The sequence below is a fragment of the Paralichthys olivaceus genome, chromosome 2, assembly GCF_024713975.1.
Source record: "Paralichthys olivaceus isolate ysfri-2021 chromosome 2, ASM2471397v2, whole genome shotgun sequence".
Taxonomy (NCBI): domain Eukaryota; kingdom Metazoa; phylum Chordata; class Actinopteri; order Pleuronectiformes; family Paralichthyidae; genus Paralichthys; species Paralichthys olivaceus.
The window spans coordinates 27,359,510-27,380,424 of record NC_091094.1 but is presented as its reverse complement, the minus strand read 5'-3'; the positions used below and the strand labels follow the sequence as shown (position 1 = coordinate 27,380,424).

The 20,915-nt window shown below is 41.9% G+C and overlaps 15 non-coding genes across 15 annotated transcripts; 10 read left to right on the top strand and 5 right to left on the bottom strand.

The window, feature by feature from the left end:
- Positions 1-382: 382 nt before the first annotated feature.
- Positions 383-455, bottom strand: trnav-cac (transfer RNA valine (anticodon CAC)). The gene has a single exon. It is a non-coding gene; the product is annotated as a tRNA-Val (tRNA).
- A 462-nt stretch (positions 456-917) lies between these two features.
- Positions 918-990, bottom strand: trnav-aac (transfer RNA valine (anticodon AAC)). The gene has a single exon. It is a non-coding gene; the product is annotated as a tRNA-Val (tRNA).
- Positions 991-1,443: 453 nt separating this feature from the next.
- On the bottom strand, positions 1,444-1,516 carry trnav-aac (transfer RNA valine (anticodon AAC)). The gene has a single exon. It is a non-coding gene; the product is annotated as a tRNA-Val (tRNA).
- Positions 1,517-2,606: 1,090 nt separating this feature from the next.
- trnav-cac (transfer RNA valine (anticodon CAC)) lies at positions 2,607-2,679 on the bottom strand. Its single transcript has one exon. It is a non-coding gene; the product is annotated as a tRNA-Val (tRNA).
- A 462-nt stretch (positions 2,680-3,141) lies between these two features.
- On the bottom strand, positions 3,142-3,214 carry trnav-aac (transfer RNA valine (anticodon AAC)). Its single transcript has one exon. It is a non-coding gene; the product is annotated as a tRNA-Val (tRNA).
- A 691-nt stretch (positions 3,215-3,905) lies between these two features.
- Positions 3,906-3,976, top strand: trnag-gcc (transfer RNA glycine (anticodon GCC)). The gene has a single exon. It is a non-coding gene; the product is annotated as a tRNA-Gly (tRNA).
- An 808-nt stretch (positions 3,977-4,784) lies between these two features.
- On the top strand, positions 4,785-4,857 carry trnam-cau (transfer RNA methionine (anticodon CAU)). Its single transcript has one exon. It is a non-coding gene; the product is annotated as a tRNA-Met (tRNA).
- A 5,775-nt stretch (positions 4,858-10,632) lies between these two features.
- On the top strand, positions 10,633-10,705 carry trnam-cau (transfer RNA methionine (anticodon CAU)). The gene has a single exon. It is a non-coding gene; the product is annotated as a tRNA-Met (tRNA).
- A 430-nt stretch (positions 10,706-11,135) lies between these two features.
- On the top strand, positions 11,136-11,206 carry trnag-gcc (transfer RNA glycine (anticodon GCC)). Its single transcript has one exon. It is a non-coding gene; the product is annotated as a tRNA-Gly (tRNA).
- Positions 11,207-12,014: 808 nt separating this feature from the next.
- On the top strand, positions 12,015-12,087 carry trnam-cau (transfer RNA methionine (anticodon CAU)). Its single transcript has one exon. It is a non-coding gene; the product is annotated as a tRNA-Met (tRNA).
- A 430-nt stretch (positions 12,088-12,517) lies between these two features.
- Positions 12,518-12,588, top strand: trnag-gcc (transfer RNA glycine (anticodon GCC)). The gene has a single exon. It is a non-coding gene; the product is annotated as a tRNA-Gly (tRNA).
- An 808-nt stretch (positions 12,589-13,396) lies between these two features.
- Positions 13,397-13,469, top strand: trnam-cau (transfer RNA methionine (anticodon CAU)). The gene has a single exon. It is a non-coding gene; the product is annotated as a tRNA-Met (tRNA).
- A 5,777-nt stretch (positions 13,470-19,246) lies between these two features.
- trnam-cau (transfer RNA methionine (anticodon CAU)) lies at positions 19,247-19,319 on the top strand. The gene has a single exon. It is a non-coding gene; the product is annotated as a tRNA-Met (tRNA).
- A 430-nt stretch (positions 19,320-19,749) lies between these two features.
- Positions 19,750-19,820, top strand: trnag-gcc (transfer RNA glycine (anticodon GCC)). Its single transcript has one exon. It is a non-coding gene; the product is annotated as a tRNA-Gly (tRNA).
- An 808-nt stretch (positions 19,821-20,628) lies between these two features.
- trnam-cau (transfer RNA methionine (anticodon CAU)) lies at positions 20,629-20,701 on the top strand. Its single transcript has one exon. It is a non-coding gene; the product is annotated as a tRNA-Met (tRNA).
- The last annotated feature ends 214 nt before the right edge of the window (positions 20,702-20,915 follow it).

The following is a 20,915-nucleotide window of genomic DNA, read 5'->3' as shown; positions in this document are numbered from 1 at the left end:
GAAAGCAAAGAACCATAGGGTATCATGATCTTCTGTTCCACAAGCAGTTCAGAATCTGTAATGCTGCTTCCATCTGGGAGGTTCCTCTATTTGGTGCTGTCTCCTTTCAAACCCCTGGGATGAGCCTTGCATGACCTTGGCTTGAGCTTGAGTGTGACAGGCAAAGCAGTGACTCTGCCTGAGAGCGAATGGAAAGGTTGCCATCCCTAATTCTTCACCCCATCTGCAAAAACCCTCATTGTGAACGATCTCAAGTGTGACTGTCTTCATCCAGCCTTGGAACCACCGTCTCTGAAACCCAATATATCAAATGGAGACACATAAGTTGAGTCGCAAGCAGGTGGACCTCACTGTGTTTGATAAAAGCATCATGGCATAAAGATGTTTCTGCCCAGTTTCGAGCTGGGGACCTTTCGCGTGTGAAGCGAATGTGATAACCACTACACTACAGAAACCTCCGTGGCACAAGACACTTCTGCTGACCCACTAATACACGTTGGGTCCCATTCCTTTTTTCCCATTGGAGGAGTCCTTTGTGAAAAATGAGGAATAGCTTACTGTCCCAAATCTCTCAAAAAGAGAAGCAACAACCTGCATAGGATACCTCGGGCAGAATCTCTCTCGGGCAAAATCTCTCTCGGGCAGAATCTCTCTCGGGCAGAATCTCTAATGCTGCTTCCATTTGGGAGGTTCCTCTCTTTGCTGGTGTCTCCTTTCAAATCCCTGGGATGAGCCCTGTATGACCTTGGCCTGAGCGTGACAGACAAAGCAGTGACAGCCTGAGAGCTAATGGAAAGTTTGCCATCCGTAAATTTCTCAAAGTTGCCACCACATCTGCCAAAAGCACTCAATGTGAACGACATCAATGGAGATGCAGATATTACCGTTGTCTGGCAAAGAATTGAGACAGAGGTAGCTGTTTCTGCCCAGTTTCGAGCTGGGGACCTTTCGCGTGTTAAGCGAACGTGATAACCACTACACTACAGAAACTGACATACTGTGGACCCCCAGGGCCTGAGGCTGGTAAATACACCATAAACACTGATTGAAAAATGAGGAATAGCTTACTGTCCCAAATCTCTCAAAAAGAGAAGCAACAACCTGCATAGGATACCTCGGGCAGAATCTCTCTCGGGCAAAATCTCTCTCGGGCAGAATCTCTCTCGGGCAGAATCTCTCTCGGGCAGAATCTCTAATGCTGCTTCCATTTGGGAGGTTCCTCTCTTTGCTGGTGTCTCCTTTCAAATCCCTGGGATGAGCCCTGTATGACCTTGGCCTGAGCGTGACAGACAAAGCAGTGACAGCCTGAGAGCTAATGGAAAGTTTGCCATCCGTAAATTTCTCAAAGTTGCCACCACATCTGCCAAAAGCACTCAATGTGAACGACATCAATAGAGATGCAGATATTACCGTTGTCTGGCAAAGAATTGAGACAGAGGTAGCTGTTTCTGCCCAGTTTCGAGCTGGGGACCTTTCGCGTGTTAAGCGAAGGTGATAACCACTACACTACAGAAACTGACATACTGTGGACCCCCAGGGCCTGAGGCTGGTAAATACACCATAAACACTGATTCCCATAATGGGTTTTCTGGGAGGAGCCAAATCCAATGATAGGAATGTGCTGCAAGGAGCGCGATTCCAGAAGAGAGATTCAAAGGTGCGTGTGGGTGTTATGAAATTGTTATTATCCAGGACCCACTGTTAGAACATTCATAGTTGTTATAGGCTCCCAATCTGGATCAAAGCCTCCCCTTGACAGCTAGCATTACTTCTGATTTGCTCTGTGGTGGAAATTGAGCAGAAAACACCGATAGACTCCTCGTCGGGGAATTGAACCCCGGTCTTCCACGTGACAGGCGGAGATACTTGCCACTATACTAACGAGGACTGATTTCATAGCAAGCTCGGCCATCGGGTGACGCTGTTCTGATGTTTATCGCATTGTACACTTTCTGTTGGGGAGATGATGACAAATGGTTTGTTAAACTGGCTTTCTACTCTAGTCAACTGGACTGAGGGCTTAAATTGGCAACTTTGTGTTCCCTCAATTTGCAAAGGTTTCATATATGCTCCGAGTATACCGCACTTGGGATGAATACTACTACTGGACTGTCCTCCGGGTCCCTCTTGAGGACACTGCCTCACTGGTGGAACAGAACTCATCAAACCTCAAAGTTGTGAACTTTTCTTTCACAAGGGGCTGCAAGTCCCTCCCAGTCTGAAGAAAGCAAAGAACCATAGGGTATCATGATCTTCTGTTCCACAAGCAGTTCAGAATCTGTAATGCTGCTTCCATTTGGGAGGTTCCTCTATTTGGTGCTGTCTCCTTTCAAACCCCTGGGATGAGCCTTGCATGACCTTGGCTTGAGCTTGAGTGTGACAGGCAAAGCAGTGACTCTGCCTGAGAGCGAATGGAAAGGTTGCCATCCCTAATTCTTCACCCCATCTGCAAAAAACCCTCATTGTGAACGATCTCAAGTGTGACTGTCTTCATCCAGCCTTGGAACCACCGTCTCTGAAACCCAATATATCAAATGGAGACACATAAGTTGAGTCGCAAGCAGGTGGACCTCACTGTGTTTGATAAAAGCATCATGGCATAAAGATGTTTCTGCCCAGTTTCGAGCTGGGGACCTTTCGCGTGTGAAGCGAACGTGATAACCACTACACTACAGAAACCTCCGTGGCACAAGACACTTCTGCTGACCCATTAATACACGTTGGGTCCCATTCCTTTTTTCCCATTGGAGGAGTCCTTTGTGAAAAATGAGGAATAGCTTACTGTCCCAAATCTCTCAAAAAGAGAAGCAACAACCTGCATAGGATACCTCGGGCAGAATCTCTCTCGGGCAAAATCTCTCTCGGGCAGAATCTCTCTCGGGCAGAATCTCTAATGCTGCTTCCATTTGGGAGGTTCCTCTCTTTGCTGGTGTCTCCTTTCAAATCCCTGGGATGAGCCCTGTATGACCTTGGCCTGAGCGTGACAGACAAAGCAGTGACAGCCTGAGAGCTAATGGAAAGTTTGCCATCCGTAAATTTCTCAAAGTTGCCACCACATCTGCCAAAAGCACTCACTGTGAACGACATCAATGGAGATGCAGATATTACCATTGTCTGGCAAAGAATTGAGACAGAGGTAGCTGTTTCTGCCCAGTTTCGAGCTGGGGACCTTTCGCGTGTTAAGCGAACGTGATAACCACTACACTACAGAAACTGACATACTGTGGACCCCCAGGGCCTGAGGCTGGTAAATACACCATAAACACTGATTCCCATAAGGGGTTTTCTGGGAGGAGCCAAATCCAATGATAGGAATGGAGCGCTTTGAGATTTCAGAAGAGAGATTCAAAGGTGCGTGTGGGTGTTATGAAATTGTTATTATCCAGGACCCACTGTTAGAACATTGATAGTTGTTATAGGCTCCCAATCTGGATCAAAGCCTCCCCTTGACAGCAGGCATTACTTCTGATTTGCTCTGTGGTGGAAATATGAGCAACCTTCCAACTAGTTACTTACAGGCTCTGCATTCCATAGAGTATTGGTCAATGACATCAGAGAGCACATGTTTGTACGTGTCCAGACATTCTCTTTATAGTCTTTCACTTGGTTGTTCACATGAAAAGTAACAGAAATAGTTATGTCAGGCTTGAGAGAGAAATATTAACCCTGCTCCTCTCTTACCTCTACACACTTGGCCAGTCACACCGAGAAGCGGTTGTGAATATATCTGTTGAACATAACAGGAATGGTCGGGCACCCCTCTCTCAATCGGATGTCAGAAAAGTGTAAAGGTAGGGGGTCTTTGAAGTGGTTTACACATCAGATAAACTGCCCTGGCAGGGCATGCTGGTCCCTTAAGTGGGAGTTCTCGAAAAAAAAAAAGTCGAAAAACAACATCAAAGCAAGCATTGGTGGTTCAGTGGTAGAATTCTCGCCTGCCACGCGGGAGGCCCGGGTTCGATTCCCGGCTAATGCATCATACTACCTTTAGCCAATGAGTTGCACCACCCGTGGTGGGTATAGTGATCGGTATGTGTATACCATCCTTCTAGTCGAAAGTGCATTGGTATTGGGGCTGTCATTTGCAGTAGAGGCCACATGGGCTGCTAGCCCCACCCTGTCCCAGGTGTGAGCCTTTGGGCCGCCAAGTGGATTAACATTATTGATTTGTAAGGCTCACAGTTAACTGGCTCGAAATGACTTTACAAACACTGAGCGTTATCTCTTTATGACTCTTGTTCTGGAACATTTGGACCATTTGGACACAGTACTGGACAGCAATGTTCTAGAATACACACATGTATGTTGAATTGTGAGACATTGGATTGAATGCATGGTTATGTGACAGACAAGTAGTGTTTTGCATTTCTGTACCACCCAGGAGTCTGTTTACAGGGTTTGGGAATGAAGTAGAAACTTTTAGAATCAAGAGTGTTTTTCAAGTCTAAATGACTTTTGCACTTGGCCAGTCGTTTGCATTAGAGGCCAGCTGAGCTGCTAGCCACACCCTGCTCCAGGTGTGAGGTTCTTGGCCATCAAGCAGATTAAGGTATTTGCATTCCAATGCTCACTGTGGACTGGTTCATAATTACTTTAAAAGTGTGGATAGGTCTTCTCCTGATGATTCTTCTTCTAGATGATTCAAAGTTTCTACAGCAACATTGGTCCTGTCCGTACGGCATGTAACATTTGGACCGAACTATTTTGACTGACAAATGGTATTTTGTAGTTCCGTCACTTTTAAATATAGATTTTTTTTGGCACACATTTTGTTCATAAAATAGGCCTCGTTGGCGCAGTAGGCAGCGCGTCAGTCTCATAATCTGAAGGTCGTGAGTTCAACCCTCACACGGGGCATCTGTCTTATTACATGAGGGTATGAGCAACCTTCCAACTACAGGCTCTGCATTCCATAGAGTATTGGTCAATGACATCAGAGAGCACATGTTTGTACGTGTCCAGACATTCTCTTTATAGTCTTTCACTTGGTTGTTCACATGAAAAGTAACAGAAATAGTTATGTCAGGCTTGAGAGAGAAATATTAACCCTGCTCCTCTCTTACCTCTACACACTTGGCCAGTCACACCGAGAAGCGGTTGTGAATATATCTGTTGAACATAACAGGAATGGTCGGGCACCCCTCTCTCAATCGGATGTCAGAAAAGTGTAAAGGTAGGGGGTCTTTGAAGTGGTTTACACATCAGATAAACTGCCCTGGCAGGGCATGCTGGTCCCTTAAGTGGGAGTTCTCGAAAAAAAAAAAGTCGAAAAACAACATCAAAGCAAGCATTGGTGGTTCAGTGGTAGAATTCTCGCCTGCCACGCGGGGGCCAGTCGAGAATACTGGACCAGTCCAGCAAGCCAATAGGATCGAAGCATTCTCTCTGGGTCCGTTCATTTATTTATTTATTTCCGATTCCCCAAAAGACGGGGTTCGCATCCCGATCGCGCTGTTATTGAATGTGATATTTCTGAGCAAAAAGCATTGAAAATACGTGGAGATTAACAATTAATTCTTATGACTCATGACTACTATGACCACTATATTGTTTTTTTTTAAGCAGGACAAAAAGGCAGTGTGCAATATTTCAAAGAAAGATCCAGTTTTATTTATGAACATGTGAAATAATGTATATATGACAAATGAAATAATTGGGCTGTAAGTAAAGTTTTAGAAATAATATAGATAATTTAAGACAACAATTAGATATGACAATGACACAGTACATACATAGGGAGGGGGAGTATACAGTGATAGATACAGTGCTGGTTAATATGACAAGTAGAAAACTGGTGTTTCTGGTCATGCAATAATGTTAAAGTAAGTAAAAAAATTAAGTAAAAGAAAAAAAAAGAAAGAAAAAACTATACAGCTATATTCAGCTCAACAGAAGTCTAAAGAACCTATGATCTATAGACATATAACCATGCAGAACAATTAACATAATAACCTAATAACATATGAACCTTTTCATGTTTACAATCTATTTACTTTCATACAGAAGACTAGACGGAAGCGTTGACTTATTTACATCCAAACGATTTTTAACAACAGAGCACTAAGTACATCTGTACAACAAAACAGTCCAAACTATGCACAAAAGATCAAGTGTCTACATACACAGTGCTGGTTAATATGACAAGTAGAAAACTGGTGTTTCTGGTCATGCAATAATGTTAAAGTAAGTAAAAAATATAAGTAAAAGAAAAAACTATACAGCTATATTCAGCTCAACAGAAGTCTAAAGAACCTATGATCTATAGACATATAACCATGCAAAACAATGAACATAATAACCTAATAACATATGAACCTTTTCATGTTTACAATCTATTTACTTTCATACAGAAGACTAGACGGAAGCATTGACTTATTTACATCCAAACGATTGTTAACAACAGAGCACTAAGTAGATCTGTACAACAAACAGTCCAAACTATGCACAAAAGATCAAGTTTCTACATACTGGCATATATACCTTTCACACATTCATACATTCAGACATTTGTAAAATAAATAAATAAATTTTAAAAAAAAGAACACAACAAACAAACCAAACTAGTTTCTGGTGTGTACATTTTCACGCATTCACACATAAATAAAAGAAAAAAAGAAAAGAAAAACAATATATGTACACTTTGTTTTACAACTATTAATTTGTAGTCTATTTACATATACACAGACAAAGAACCTGTACGTCTAGAGACATATACACAAGTCAAATAAGAAACATTAAGAACAATAATGAAATAAAATAATGAAATAAATTCAAATAAAATGGGTCTAAACAATTGGTATACAGGGAAATCATTTCTTCCTTTCTTCCACAGTTCTTTGTCTCTCAGCCTCATAGAAAGGAGACTGCTGAAACTCGGGCCAGCTCATCTCCTTGGCCATGCCCTTATCTCTGTACAAAGAGTACACCTTTGATGGGCAATAAGATAGATAGATAGATAGATAGAGTACTTTATTCATCCCCGGAGGGAAATTAAGGTGTCATAGCAGCTTGTGTATCGGAACACAACAAAACACAATGCAATAGAACAAAACAAAACAAAACATTTAGGTAAAAAGAACAGAAACAGAAACACAAGATGAATAGGCAGACAAGTAGTGCAGTGGCAATATGATGATAATAGTAATAATGATATGATGGTAATGTTATTGTTAGACAGTATATAAGAATATTAGTACAGTATATATTTATATATATATATATATAGTATACAATATAACATAATATATATTTATATAGACAGTAATTATACCAATATAATAGCAGTATATAGTAATAATGGCAGCAATAGTATATATAATAATAATAATAGTAGTAGTAGTAGTGATAATAATAATATAATAATAGCATGTACACATGTATAAATATGTGTATATAGACTTGTAAATCCGAAGAATATACAGAGAATATGCAGAGTATGATATAATATGATATGATATATAATATATAATAGGGTATAAATATCAGTACTTGACTATACAATATACTGGCAGTGTAAGAATACGTGGACTGGATGTGCAAAAGACAATATTATTCTATAAAAAGGTCTGTAATATTAAAGTGGTTTAAATTAACACACGTAGTGTAGTGCAGGGTACATGGTGCAAAGGTGACAGGTATGTTAGTGCAGTTCTGTGATGGTGGCTCTGACAGAGGGAGATGAGTTGTAGAGTCTTATTGCGGTTGGGAGGAACACATATCCTTGAATGTATTTCCCTGCCACTCCAGGGAAGCCCGTGTGAATGTGAGGGCTGTTTGGTCCCTGTTTCAGTTCCAAGCGGCAGAATCTGCAGAGGCGGACTGTTGGTTGTGGGTGTGGTTGTGGGTCTGGTTGTGGGTCTTGTCTCTTCCTCCTTCCAGGTGCTCTTGGCCCTGTCGCCAAAGCCAACCAGCTGGTCGTCCTCTGATGTGGCTGTCACCACACCCTCTCCCCTGGCCTCGTAGGCGAGGAGAGACTGGATCTCTGCAAAACTCAGAGCATAATTCACAAAGGACAGTAGACTATCCTTGCTATGCCCCTCGGGCCTGAAACGACCTGCAGCCTCCTCCTTACGCATATCCTTGACAAGGTAACATGTAGAGCCAACATCATTCTCCAAAAGCCACCTGAAAGCCTTCCCTTTATACTTGCCAAACTGCAGGATGTAGTCTCCTAGCACCTCCGTCCTGTCTGAGGCATCACCCCCTCTCTGACGAACCGCAGCCAGGGCATTCTGCCGCACAAGGTCCTCTCTCAGGGCAGACCTGTCCTGACGAGTGGGGTCATCCTTGATCCGTCTGGCTTCTGCAGAGGGTTCCTGTAAGAGAAATCCACCTGGTCCCTTGCGGAACACAACACTGAGCTTACCTGGGAAGAACACCGCCCTCTGCATCTTGACCTACCATAAAGTAAAAACATAAGTTTGGGTTATCTTCTATGAACTTCAGTCAAATAGTTCAGAGGGTAAAGGCAATAGTTTCTCACACCTCTGAGTCTGGGAGGAAGTACAGTGTGTGCGTGTGTGTGTGGGGGGGCTTGCAGTGAAATAGTTCATAGGGTCAAGACAATAGTTTATCACACCTCTCTGATCCTTATCTACTCACAGTGTGTGTGTGTGGGCGCGAAAACAACAGGGGGGTGGGACGGTCTTTGCAGCAGGAGTTGGAGAGCAGTTATGTGTGTGTGAGAGAGGGGGGGGGGGGGTAGGAGAAGTGAATGCCTAGATCAAAGTCTTATTACACTTGATTAATACGGTAGGCAGACCTCTACTGCTTGTCTGAAAGTCTACTCTGGCACTACTAGTTCTGCCAAATGAATTTGAACATATTAATATCACATTTGTATTTTAAAAAAAGAGATGGTATCAATCCCTCAGTAGTACAGCTGTTTTAGTTGATGCAATATGTAGCCTAACTAGTCAGACATCTTAGGAGTAACAGATCCATGGTGTAAAGATGAGTTAACATCACGACATCAAAACCAGATACACAAAAATATGAAATACAATCATGTTATCACGTAATTTCAACAAACGTTTGTAGCGTCAGTCTCTTAGCAAGTGAGCAATGCTGAGGTAGGCTATAGTTAACTTATCAACAAAAGATTGATATAAACGGACTGACAAGACTATTTAACGCCACGTCATGAAAACTATGCAAATAACTATATAAAACGATCATGTCCATTCATACTTTGACGTGTTATTTCACCACAAATCTTCTGCGTTACCCTGCGAGTGGTGCTAGGCAACTGCTGACACGACATTACTGTCAATACCGCGCTGACGAATATATAATATTAAGCAACAACCTAAAAACCACACACAATCTCAACAAATAGCATGATGTTCATTCATTATTTAGTCCATAATTACCCCAAACTTAATTCCGGGCAGTTCTATCGCATCAACCAAGCGAATAAGCAGCAGCAGCGAACTAATGTTATCAGAAAGCAGGCTAACTTTTATGAAAATAAAACAACGTGTCTTACCTTTGACGAATGAAAATGACTTGAATGTTTGAATGATGCACAGCCCCTGTAAGAACACGTAATGACATCAACAGTAGACAGTGAATATGCACGCTTTTATGACCGTCTGCCGTTAGAGGTTTGCCTGAAGGAAAAAAAAAAAAATATCGGAGGACCGAGAGTCTATAGAAAAAGTCGGAACAGCGCCACAGCCGGAAGAGTGGCCAAAAGAATATTACATCCACACTGTGGTTCAGCACTATCATTGAAATGCATGTTAAAAAGCGTTTAGGTCGGTTTAGCTAAACTTTTCTCGAGGGCCGCGCGGGAGGCCCGGGTTCGATTCCCGGCTAATGCATCATACTACCTTTAGCCAATGAGTTGCACCACCCGTGGTGGGTATAGTGATCGGTATGTGTATACCATCCTTCTAGTCGAAAGTGCATTGGTATTGGGGCTGTCATTTGCAGTAGAGGCCACATGGGCTGCTAGCCCCACCCTGTCCCAGGTGTGAGCCTTTGGGCCGCCAAGTGGATTAACATTATTGATTTGTAAGGCTCACAGTTAACTGGCTCGAAATGACTTTACAAACACTGAGCGTTATCTCTTTATGACTCTTGTTCTGGAACATTTGGACCATTTGGACACAGTACTGGACAGCAATGTTCTAGAATACACACATGTATGTTGAATTGTGAGACATTGGATTGAATGCATGGTTATGTGACAGACAAGTAGTGTTTTGCATTTCTGTACCACCCAGGAGTCTGTTTACAGGGTTTGGGAATGAAGTAGAAACTTTTAGAATCAAGAGTGTTTTTCAAGTCTAAATGACTTTTGCACTTGGCCAGTCGTTTGCATTAGAGGCCAGCTGAGCTGCTAGCCACACCCTGCTCCAGGTGTGAGGTTCTTGGCCATCAAGCAGATTAAGGTATTTGCATTCCAATGCTCACTGTGGACTGGTTCATAATTACTTTAAAAGTGTGGATAGGTCTTCTCCTGATGATTCTTCTTCTAGATGATTCAAAGTTTCTACAGCAACATTGGTCCTGTCCGTACGGCATGTAACATTTGGACCGAACTATTTTGACTGACAAATGGTATTTTGTAGTTCCGTCACTTTTAAATATAGATTTTTTTTGGCACACATTTTGTTCATAAAATAGGCCTCGTTGGCGCAGTAGGCAGCGCGTCAGTCTCATAATCTGAAGGTCGTGAGTTTAACCCTCACACGGGGCATCTGTCTTATTACATGAGGGTATGAGCAACCTTCCAACTACAGGCTCTGCATTCCATAGAGTATTGGTCAATGACATCAGAGAGCACATGTTTGTACGTGTCCAGACATTCTCTTTATAGTCTTTCACTTGGTTGTTCACATGAAAAGTAACAGAAATAGTTATGTCAGGCTTGAGAGAGAAATATTAACCCTGCTCCTCTCTTACCTCTACACACTTGGCCAGTCACACCGAGAAGCGGTTGTGAATATATCTGTTGAACATAACAGGAATGGTCGGGCACCCCTCTCTCAATCGGATGTCAGAAAAGTGTAAAGGTAGGGGGTCTTTGAAGTGGTTTACACATCAGATAAACTGCCCTGGCAGGGCATGCTGGTCCCTTAAGTGGGAGTTCTCGAAAAAAAAAAAGTCGAAAAACAACATCAAAGCAAGCATTGGTGGTTCAGTGGTAGAATTCTCGCCTGCCACGCGGGAGGCCTGGGTTCGATTCCCGGCTAATGCATCATACTACCTTTAGCCAATGAGTTGCACCACCCGTGGTGGGTATAGTGATCGGTATGTGTATACCATCCTTCTAGTCGAAAGTGCATTGGTATTGGGGCTGTCATTTGCAGTAGAGGCCACATGGGCTGCTAGCCCCACCCTGTCCCAGGTGTGAGCCTTTGGGCCGCCAAGTGGATTAACATTATTGATTTGTAAGGCTCACAGTTAACTGGCTCGAAATGACTTTACAAACACTGAGCGTTATCTCTTTATGACTCTTGTTCTGGAACATTTGGACCATTTGGACACAGTACTGGACAGCAATGTTCTAGAATACACACATGTATGTTGAATTGTGAGACATTGGATTGAATGCATGGTTATGTGACAGACAAGTAGTGTTTTGCATTTCTGTACCACCCAGGAGTCTGTTTACAGGGTTTGGGAATGAAGTAGAAACTTTTAGAATCAAGAGTGTTTTTCAAGTCTAAATGACTTTTGCACTTGGCCAGTCGTTTGCATTAGAGGCCAGCTGAGCTGCTAGCCACACCCTGCTCCAGGTGTGAGGTTCTTGGCCATCAAGCAGATTAAGGTATTTGCATTCCAATGCTCACTGTGGACTGGTTCATAATTACTTTAAAAGTGTGGATAGGTCTTCTCCTGATGATTCTTCTTCTAGATGATTCAAAGTTTCTACAGCAACATTGGTCCTGTCCGTACGGCATGTAACATTTGGACCGAACTATTTTGACTGACAAATGGTATTTTGTAGTTCCGTCACTTTTAAATATAGATTTTTTTTGGCACACATTTTGTTCATAAAATAGGCCTCGTTGGCGCAGTAGGCAGCGCGTCAGTCTCATAATCTGAAGGTCGTGAGTTCAACCCTCACACGGGGCATCTGTCTTATTACATGAGGGTATGAGCAACCTTCCAACTACAGGCTCTGCATTCCATAGAGTATTGGTCAATGACATCAGAGAGCACATGTTTGTACGTGTCCAGACATTCTCTTTATAGTCTTTCACTTGGTTGTTCACATGAAAAGTAACAGAAATAGTTATGTCAGGCTTGAGAGAGAAATATTAACCCTGCTCCTCTCTTACCTCTACACACTTGGCCAGTCACACAGAGAAGCGGTTGTGAATATATCTGTTGAACATAACAGGAATGGTCGGGCACCCCTCTCTCAATCGGATGTCAGAAAAGTGTAAAGGTAGGGGGTCTTTGAAGTGGTTTACACATCAGATAAACTGCCCTGGCAGGGCATGCTGGTCCCTTAAGTGGGAGTTCTCGAAAAAAAAAAAGTCGAAAAACAACATCAAAGCAAGCATTGGTGGTTCAGTGGTAGAATTCTCGCCTGCCACGCGGGAGGCCTGGGTTCGATTCCCGGCTAATGCATCATACTACCTTTAGCCAATGAGTTGCACCACCCGTGGTGGGTATAGTGATCGGTATGTGTATACCATCCTTCTAGTCGAAAGTGCATTGGTATTGGGGCTGTCATTTGCAGTAGAGGCCACATGGGCTGCTAGCCCCACCCTGTCCCAGGTGTGAGCCTTTGGGCCGCCAAGTGGATTAACATTATTGATTTGTAAGGCTCACAGTTAACTGGCTCGAAATGACTTTACAAACACTGAGCGTTATCTCTTTATGACTCTTGTTCTGGAACATTTGGACCATTTGGACACAGTACTGGACAGCAATGTTCTAGAATACACACATGTATGTTGAATTGTGAGACATTGGATTGAATGCATGGTTATGTGACAGACAAGTAGTGTTTTGCATTTCTGTACCACCCAGGAGTCTGTTTACAGGGTTTGGGAATGAAGTAGAAACTTTTAGAATCAAGAGTGTTTTTCAAGTCTAAATGACTTTTGCACTTGGCCAGTCGTTTGCATTAGAGGCCAGCTGAGCTGCTAGCCACACCCTGCTCCAGGTGTGAGGTTCTTGGCCATCAAGCAGATTAAGGTATTTGCATTCCAATGCTCACTGTGGACTGGTTCATAATTACTTTAAAAGTGTGGATAGGTCTTCTCCTGATGATTCTTCTTCTAGATGATTCAAAGTTTCTACAGCAACATTGGTCCTGTCCGTACGGCATGTAACATTTGGACCGAACTATTTTGACTGACAAATGGTATTTTGTAGTTCCGTCACTTTTAAATATAGATTTTTTTTGGCACACATTTTGTTCATAAAATAGGCCTCGTTGGCGCAGTAGGCAGCGCGTCAGTCTCATAATCTGAAGGTCGTGAGTTCAACCCTCACACGGGGCATCTGTCTTATTACATGAGGGTATGAGCAACCTTCCAACTACAGGCTCTGCATTCCATAGAGTATTGGTCAATGACATCAGAGAGCACATGTTTGTACGTGTCCAGACATTCTCTTTATAGTCTTTCACTTGGTTGTTCACATGAAAAGTAACAGAAATAGTTATGTCAGGCTTGAGAGAGAAATATTAACCCTGCTCCTCTCTTACCTCTACACACTTGGCCAGTCACACCGAGAAGCGGTTGTGAATATATCTGTTGAACATAACAGGAATGGTCGGGCACCCCTCTCTCAATCGGATGTCAGAAAAGTGTAAAGGTAGGGGGTCTTTGAAGTGGTTTACACATCAGATAAACTGCCCTGGCAGGGCATGCTGGTCCCTTAAGTGGGAGTTCTCGAAAAAAAAAAAGTCGAAAAACAACATCAAAGCAAGCATTGGTGGTTCAGTGGTAGAATTCTCGCCTGCCACGCGGGGGCCAGTCGAGAATACTGGACCAGTCCAGCAAGCCAATAGGATCGAAGCATTCTCTCTGGGTCCGTTCATTTATTTATTTATTTCCGATTCCCCAAAAGACGGGGTTCGCATCCCGATCGCGGTGTTATTGAACGTGATATTTCTGAGCAAAAAGCATTGAAAATACGTGGAGATTAACAATTAATTCTTATGACTCATGACTACTATGACCACTATATTGTTTTTATTTAAGCAGGACAAAAAGGCAGTGTGCAATATTTCAAAGAAAGTTCCAGTTTTATTTATGAACATGTGAAATAATGTATATATGACAAATGAAATAATTGGGCTGTAAGTAAAGTTTTAGAAATAATATAGATAATTTAAGACAACAATTAGATATGACAATGACACAGTACATACATAGGGAGGGGGAGTATACAGTGATAGATACAGTGCTGGTTAATATGACAAGTAGAAAACTGGTGTTTCTGGTCATGCAATAATGTTAAAGTAAGTAAAAAAATTAAGTAAAAGAAAAAAAAAAGAAAGAAAAAACTATACAGCTATATTCAGCTCAACAGAAGTCTAAAGAACCTATGATCTATAGACATATAACCATGCAGAACAATTAACATAATAACCTAATAACATATGAACCTTTTCATGTTTACAATCTATTTACTTTCATACAGAAGACTAGACGGAAGCGTTGACTTATTTACATCCAAACGATTTTTAACAACAGAGCACTAAGTACATCTGTACAACAAAACAGTCCAAACTATGCACAAAAGATCAAGTGTCTACATACACAGTGCTGGTTAATATGACAAGTAGAAAACTGGTGTTTCTGGTCATGCAATAATGTTAAAGTAAGTAAAAAATATAAGTAAAAGAAAAAACTATACAGCTATATTCAGCTCAACAGAAGTCTAAAGAACCTATGATCTATAGACATATAACCATGCAAAACAATTAACATAATAACCTAATAACATATGAACCTTTTCATGTTTACAATCTATTTACTTTCATACAGAAGACTAGACGGAAGCATTGACTTATTTACATCCAAACGATTGTTAACAACAGAGCACTAAGTAGATCTGTACAACAAACAGTCCAAACTATGCACAAAAGATCAAGTTTCTACATACTGGCATATATACCTTTCACACATTCATACATTCAGACATTTGTAAAATAAATAAATAAATTTAAAAAAAAAGAACACAACAAACAAACCAAACTAGTTTCTGGTGTGTACATTTTCACGCATTCACACATAAATAAAAGAAAAAAAGAAAAGAAAAACAATATATGTACACTTTGTTTTACAACTATTAATTTGTAGTCTATTTACATATACACAGACAAAGAACCTGTACGTCTAGAGACATATACACAAGTCAAATAAGAAACATTAAGAACAATAATGAAATAAAATAATGAAATAAAATCAAATAAAATGGGTCTAAACAATGGGTATACAGGGAAATCATTTCTTCCTTTCTTCCACAGTTCTTTGTCTCTCAGCCTCATAGAAAGGAGACTGCTGAAACTCGGGCCAGCTCATCTCCTTGGCCATGCCCTTATCTCTGTACAAAGAGTACACCTTTGATGGGCAATAAGATAGATAGATAGATAGATAGATAGAGTACTTTATTCATCCCCGGAGGGAAATTAAGGTGTCATAGCAGCTTGTGTATCGGAACACAACAAAACACAATGCAATAGAACAAAACAAAACAAAACATTTAGGTAAAAAGAACAGAAACAGAAACACAAGATGAATAGGCAGACAAGTAGTGCAGTGGCAATATGATGATAATAGTAATAATGATATGATGGTAATGTTATTGTTAGACAGTATATAAGAATATTAGTACAGTATATATTTATATATATATATATAGTATACAATATAACATAATATATATTTATATAGACAGTAATTATACCAATATAATAGCAGTATATAGTAATAATGGCAGCAATAGTATATATAATAATAATAATAGTAGTAGTAGTAGTGATAATAATAATATAATAATAGCATGTACACATGTATAAATATGTGTATATAGACTTGTAAATCCGAAGAATATACAGAGAATATGCAGAGTATGATATAATATGATATGATATATAATATATAATAGGGTATAAATATCAGTACTTGACTATACAATATACTGGCAGTGTAAGAATACGTGGACTGGATGTGCAAAAGACAATATTATTCTATAAAAAGGTCTGTAATATTAAAGTGGTTTAAATTAACACACGTAGTGTAGTGCAGGGTACATGGTGCAAAGGTGACAGGTATGTTAGTGCAGTTCTGTGATGGTGGCTCTGACAGAGGGAGATGAGTTGTAGAGTCTTATTGCGGTTGGGAGGAACACATATCCTTGAATGTATTTCCCTGCCACTCCAGGGAAGCCCGTGTGAATGTGAGGGCTGTTTGGTCCCTGTTTCAGTTCCAAGCGGCAGAATCTGCAGAGGCGGACTGTTGGTTGTGGGTGTGGTTGTGGGTCTGGTTGTGGGTCTTGTCTCTTCCTCCTTCCAGGTGCTCTTGGCCCTGTCGCCAAAGCCAACCAGCTGGTCGTCCTCTGATGTGGCTGTCACCACACCCTCTCCCCTGGCCTCGTAGGCGAGGAGAGACTGGATCTCTGCAAAACTCAGAGCATAATTCACAAAGGACAGTAGACTATCCTTGCTATGCCCCTCGGGCCTGAAACGACCTGCAGCCTCCTCCTTACGCATATCCTTGACAAGGTAACATGTAGAGCCAACATCATTCTCCAAAAGCCACCTGAAAGCCTTCCCTTTATACTTGCCAAACTGCAGGATGTAGTCTCCTAGCACCTCCGTCCTGTCTGAGGCATCACCCCCTCTCTGACGAACCGCAGCCAGGGCATTCTGCCGCACGAGGTCCTCTCTCAGGGCAGACCTGTCCTGACGAGTGGGGTCATCCTTGATCCGTCTGGCTTCTGCAGAGGGTTCCTGTAAGAGAAATCCACCTGGTCCCTTGCGGAACACAACACTGAGCTTACCTGGGAAGAACACCGCCCTCTGCATCTTGACCTACCATAAAGTAAAAACATAAGTTTGGGTTATCTTCTATGAACTTCAGTCAAATAGTTCAGAGGGTAAAGGCAATAGTTTCTCACACCTCTGAGTCTGGGAGGAAGTACAGTGTGTGCGTGTGTGTGTGGGGGGGCTTGCAGTGAAATAGTTCATAGGGTCAAGACAATAGTTTATCACACCTCTCTGATCCTTATCTACTCACAGTGTGTGTGTGTGGGCGCGAAAACAACAGGGGGGTGGGACGGTCTTTGCAGCAGGAGTTGGAGAGCAGTTATGTGTGTGTGAGAGAGGGGGGGGGGGGGTAGGAGAAGTGAATGCCTAGATCAAAGTCTTATTACACTTGATTAATACGGTAGGCAGACCTCTACTGCTTGTCTGAAAGTCTACTCTGGCACTACTAGTTCTGCCAAATGAATTTGAACATATTAATATCACATTTGTATTTTAAAAAAAGAGATGGTATCAATCCCTCAGTAGTACAGCTGTTTTAGTTGATGCAATATGTAGCCTAACTAGTCAGACATCTTAGGAGTAACAGATCCATGGTGTAAAGATGAGTTAACATCACGACATCAAAACCAGATACACAAAAATATGAAATACAATCATGTTATCACGTAATTTCAACACACGTTTGTAGCGTCAGTCTCTTAGCAAGTGAGCAATGCTGAGGTAGGCTATAGTTAACTTATCAACAAAAGATTGATATAAACGGACTGACAAGACTATTTAACGTCACGTCATGAAAACTATGCATATAGCTATATAAAACGATCATGTCCATTCATACTTTGACGTGTTATTTCACCACAAATCTTCTGCGTTACCCTGCGAGTGGTGCTAGGCAACTGCTGACACGACATTACTGTCAATACCGCGCTGACGAATATATAATATTAAGCAACAACCTAAAAACCACACACAATCTCAACAAATAGCATGATGTTCATTCATTATTTAGTCCATAATTACCCCAAACTTAATTCCGGGCAGTTCTATCGCATCAACCAAGCGAATAAGCAGCAGCAGCGAACTAATGTTATCAGAAAGCAGGCTAACTTTTATGAAAATAAAACAACGTGTCTTACCTTTGACGAATGAAAATGACTTGAATGTTTGAATGATGCACAGCCCCTGTAAGAACACGTAATGACATCAACAGTAGACAGTGAATATGCACGCTTTTATGACCGTCTGCCGTTAGAGGTTTGCCTGAAGGAAAAAAAAAAAATATCGGAGGACCGAGAGTCTATAGAAAAAGTCGGAACAGCGCCACAGCCGGAAGAGTGGCCAAAAGAATATTACATCCACACTGTGGTTCAGCACTATCATTGAAATGCATGTTAAAAAGCGTTTAGGTCGGTTTAGCTAAACTTTTCTCGAGGGCCGCGCGGGAGGCCCGGGTTCGATTCCCGGCTAATGCATCATACTACCTTTAGCCAATGAGTTGCACCACCCGTGGTGGGTATAGTGATCGGTATGTGTATACCATCCTTCTAGTCGAAAGTGCATTGGTATTGGGGCTGTCATTTGCAGTAGAGGCCACATGGGCTGCTAGCCCCACCCTGTCCCAGGTGTGAGCCTTTGGGCCGCCAAGTGGATTAACATTATTGATTTGTAAGGCTCACAGTTAACTGGCTCGAAATGACTTTACAAACACTGAGCGTTATCTCTTTATGACTCTTGTTCTGGAACATTTGGACCATTTGGACACAGTACTGGACAGCAATGTTCTAGAATACACACATGTATGTTGAATTGTGAGACATTGGATTGAATGCATGGTTATGTGACAGACAAGTAGTGTTTTGCATTTCTGTACCACCCAGGAGTCTGTTTACAGGGTTTGGGAATGAAGTAGAAACTTTTAGAATCAAGAGTGTTTTTCAAGTCTAAATGACTTTTGCACTTGGCCAGTCGTTTGCATTAGAGGCCAGCTGAGCTGCTAGCCACACCCTGCTCCAGGTGTGAGGTTCTTGGCCATCAAGCAGATTAAGGTATTTGCATTCCAATGCTCACTGTGGACTGGTTCATAATTACTTTAAAAGTGTGGATAGGTCTTCTCCTGATGATTCTTCTTCTAGATGATTCAAAGTTTCTACAGCAACATTGGTCCTGTCCGTACGGCATGTAACATTTGGACCGAACTATTTTGACTGACAAATGGTATTTTGTAGTTCCGTCACTTTTAAATATAGATTTTCTTTGGCACACATTTTGTTCATAAAATAGGCCTCGTTGGCGCAGTAGGCAGCGCGTCAGTCTCATAATCTGAAGGTCGTGAGTTCAACCCTCACACGGGGCATCTGTCTTATTACATGAGGGTATGAGCAACCTTCCAACTACAGGCTCTGCATTCCATAGAGTATTGGTCAATGACATCAGAGAGCACATGTTTGTACGTGTCCAGACATTCTCTTTATAGTCTTTCACTTGGTTGTTCACATGAAAAGTAACAGAAATAGTTATGTCAGGCTTGAGAGAGAAATATTAACCCTGCTCCTCTCTTACCTCTACACACTTGGCCAGTCACACCGAGAAGCGGTTGTGAATATATCTGTTGAACATAACAGGAATGGTCGGGCACCCCTCTCTCAATCGGATGTCAGAAAAGTGTAAAGGTAGGGGGTCTTTGAAGTGGTTTACACATCAGATAAACTGCCCTGGCAGGGCATGCTGGTCCCTTAAGTGGGAGTTCTCGAAAAAAAAAAAGTCGAAAAACAACATCAAAGCAAGCATTGGTGGTTCAGTGGTAGAATTCTCGCCTGCCACGCGGGAGGCCTGGGTTCGATTCCCGGCTAATGCATCATACTACCTTTAGCCAATGAGTTGCACCACCCGTGGTGGGTATAGTGATCGGTATGTGTATACCATCCTTCTAGTCGAAAGTGCATTGGTATTGGGGCTGTCATTTGCAGTAGAGGCCACATGGGCTGCTAGCCCCACCCTGTCCCAGGTGTGAGCCTTTGGGCCGCCAAGTGGATTAACATTATTGATTTGTAAGGCTCACAGTTAACTGGCTCGAAATGACTTTACAAACACTGAGCGTTATCTCTTTATGACTCTTGTTCTGGAACATTTGGACCATTTGGACACAGTACTGGACAGCAATGTTCTAGAATACACACATGTATGTTGAATTGTGAGACATTGGATTGAATGCATGGTTATGTGACAGACAAGTAGTGTTTTGCATTTCTGTACCACCCAGGAGTCTGTTTACAGGGTTTGGGAATGAAGTAGAAACTTTTAGAATCAAGAGTGTTTTTCAAGTCTAAATGACTTTTGCACTTGGCCAGTCGTTTGCATTAGAGGCCAGCTGAGCTGCTAGCCACACCCTGCTCCAGGTGTGAGGTTCTTGGCCATCAAGCAGATTAAGGTATTTGCATTCCAATGCTCACTGTGGACTGGTTCATAATTACTTTAAAAGTGTGGATAGGTCTTCTCCTGATGATTCTTCTTCTAGATGATTCAAAGTTTCTACAGCAACATTGGTCCTGTCCGTACGGCATGTAACATTTGGACCGAACTATTTTGACTGACAAATGGTATTTTGTAGTTCCGTCACTTTTAAATATAGATTTTTTTTGGCACACATTTTGTTCATAAAATAGGCCTCGTTGGCGCAGTAGGCAGCGCGTCAGTCTCATAATCTGAAGGTCGTGAGTTCAACCCTCACACGGGGCATCTGTCTTATTACATGAGGGTATGAGCAACCTTCCAACTACAGGCTCTGCATTCCATAGAGTATTGGTCAATGACATCAGAGAGCACATGTTTGTACGTGTCCAGACATTCTCTTTATAGTCTTTCACTTGGTTGTTCACATGAAAAGTAACAGAAATAGTTATGTCAGGCTTGAGAGAGAAATATTAACCCTGCTCCTCTCTTACCTCTACAC